This window comes from Petaurus breviceps, unplaced genomic scaffold (genome assembly GCF_028583685.1).
Source record: "Petaurus breviceps papuanus isolate PSGF00001 unplaced genomic scaffold, PetGlider_PUasm1.0 90594, whole genome shotgun sequence".
Taxonomy (NCBI): Eukaryota; Metazoa; Chordata; class Mammalia; order Diprotodontia; family Petauridae; genus Petaurus; species Petaurus breviceps.
The window spans coordinates 4881553-4884286 of NW_027187281.1; positions in this window are offsets into that span (position 1 = coordinate 4881553).

A 2734-nucleotide genomic window follows, 5' to 3' on the forward strand; every position below is an offset into this window, starting at 1 on the left:
TGTAAATATATAAGTATGTATATATGTGGAATTATTCTATACCTGCTTCTATTTATCAGTTCTTTCTCTAGATGCAGCTAGTATTTTTCTTCATATGTCCTTTATGGTTAATTTGTATATTTAAAATAATAAAAATGACTTAGACATTCAAAGTAGTTCTTAGAACAATATTGCTGTTACTGTACGGTGTTCTCTTGGTTCTGCTCATTTTGCTTTTTGTTATGTTGAGCAAATCTTTCCATATTTTTCTAAAATCATTGAGCTCATTATTTCTTATATCACAGTAATATTCTATCACAATCAAATACCACAACTTGTTTAGTCATTGCTCAATTGATGGGCATCCCTGCAATTTCCAGTTCTTTGCCACCACAAAGAGAACTGCTATAAACATTTAAACACATATAGATTCTCCTCTTTTTTCCTAACCATCTTTGGATATAAACCAAGTAATGGTATTGCTGGGTCAAAGGCAGTTCAATACTTTTGGACATAATTCTGGATTGCTCCCAGAATGGTTGTATCATTTTACAATTCCACCAATGTGGGCAGCCAGGTGGTTCAGTGAATAGAGCACCAGCCCTGGAGTCAGCCGGACCTGACTTCAAATTTGGCATCAGACATTTAACATTTAATAGCTGTGTGACTGTGGGCAAGTCACTTAACCCCAATTGCCCTGCCCTACTCCCTCCAAAAAAGACAAAAATAATAAATACAACTCCACCAACAATGAAGTAATGTCCCATTTTTTTACAGCCTCTCCTACATTTGCCACTTTCTTCTATCATTTTAGGCAATTTGGTAGGTATAAAATGATATCTCAAGGTTGTTTTAATCTGTGTTTCTCTAATTAATAATGATTTAGAGCATTTTAATATGCCTATAAGTTATTTAGGTTTCTTCATTGGAAAACTACCTGTTCACATCCTTTGACCATTTATTATTTGAAGAATGACTTGAAAAATTAACTTACACATATTCCTAGGAGAGGTGACTCATAGACTGACATGCTTCTGAGAGCAGGTTTTGATAGAGAGAACTTTTGACCAAGTTCTAAATATCATTTGTGAATTTTCCTCCATCCTATTTTTACTCACTATTTTCCTTCTAAATCTCTCTTTTTACCCTATCCCTGCTACCTTCTCTTTTCCCCTTACCCTCTTATTCCTTATTTTGCTCAACTCTCTAAAATCCCTTCACTTATCTTCTATACCATCCAAATCTTATTCAATATGCCCTTTCAAAAGTCCATCCCCTCCCCTATCCCACAGTTTTCTCACCTCTCTAGAAGTTTGAAAGTCTTCCAAACCTCTTCAGATGTACATTTTTTCCCCCTCTTCAACCTGGATGAAAGTAAAGTTCCAAAATTACCAGCCCTCTACCCCCACCTGTTTCCTCTGTAGTAATTCTTTTCATGCCCCATTTTATAATTTGTCCTTTTTACCTTTTCCTACTGAATTTTGTTTTTTAGAATCACCCAATCATATGCAACTCAGCCACAACCTTTCTTTCCAACTACCTTAGTAATGATAACAGTTTTGAGAATGCTGATAATACTTTCCCATGTCACAAGTAAACAGTTTAGCCTTTATTAGTGCCTTGTCATTGGTCTTTAATGATTTCCTTACATTCCTTATGGCTCATTTATATAGCATTTTCCATTAAGTTTTGGTCTTCTTGTTACAAATACTTGAAAGTCTTTCAGTTCTTCAAATGTTCTTTCTCATTCAGGATTATATTCAACTTTGCGGGGTGTTATTCTTGGATGCAACCCCATAAAAATAAATATTTAAAAATAGTATCTATAATATGAAAGGGTTAATGGCTCTGTAGCTTCAGCAAGTCAAAGACAGAGGGTCCTTTATGTGCTCTTCTCTTTCATCCTCATCAAGAGTCCTTAATTCTTTTCACTTTCTGCCATCAGAGTTATACCATCTGCATATCTAAGATTTTTTAATATTTCTTCCAGCAACCTTAATTTCAGCTTTTGATTCATCCATCTTGTCATTTCTCATGATGTGCTCTGCATATAAGTAAAGCCTACATTTACATATACCCATATGCTGCTAGATTTGGACTCTGCTTTAGAGTAGATGAGACCCAGAGAAGGGGTTGTGTGGTGGAAATGATGTGTTGAATGTCACACAGATGTATCAGAGCTGGGATTTGAATCCAGGTTTCCTGACTTCAGGTTCCATTGACTGTTCCCTCTGTACAAAGCTGCCTATCTAAGTAGAATGGTCAATACTGGAGGCCAAAGTTTCTGACTCTAGGGCTCTTCCCACTAATCACTGCTTGCTGCTTCTGGAGCAGAGAGAGCTGTGATGAAAAAAAGCTGTGTCTACCCCTGGGATGGGAGATAGGATGGAAAGGGGAAATGAAACCAACATTTATTAAGTGCCTACCATGTGTCAAAGCACAGTGCTAATCACTTAATAAATATTTCTCATTTGATCTTTACAACCCTAGAAAGTAGGTCCTAGGAGATAGTGGAGGATTAGGCAGACTTAATCAGAAAAAAAGTTAAATGCACTTATGTAATGGTCCTTGGATGGAATAAGAAGAATGATTTTTCTTTTTATTGTTAGATTGTCATTTAGTCACAATTAGATGGCTAAACCACCAAAAATTCCAAACAATAAATATACTTACACACACACAGTAAGAGAGAGAGAGAGAGAGAGAGAGAGAGAGAGAGAGAGAGAGAGAGAGAGAGAGAGAGAGAGAGAGAGAG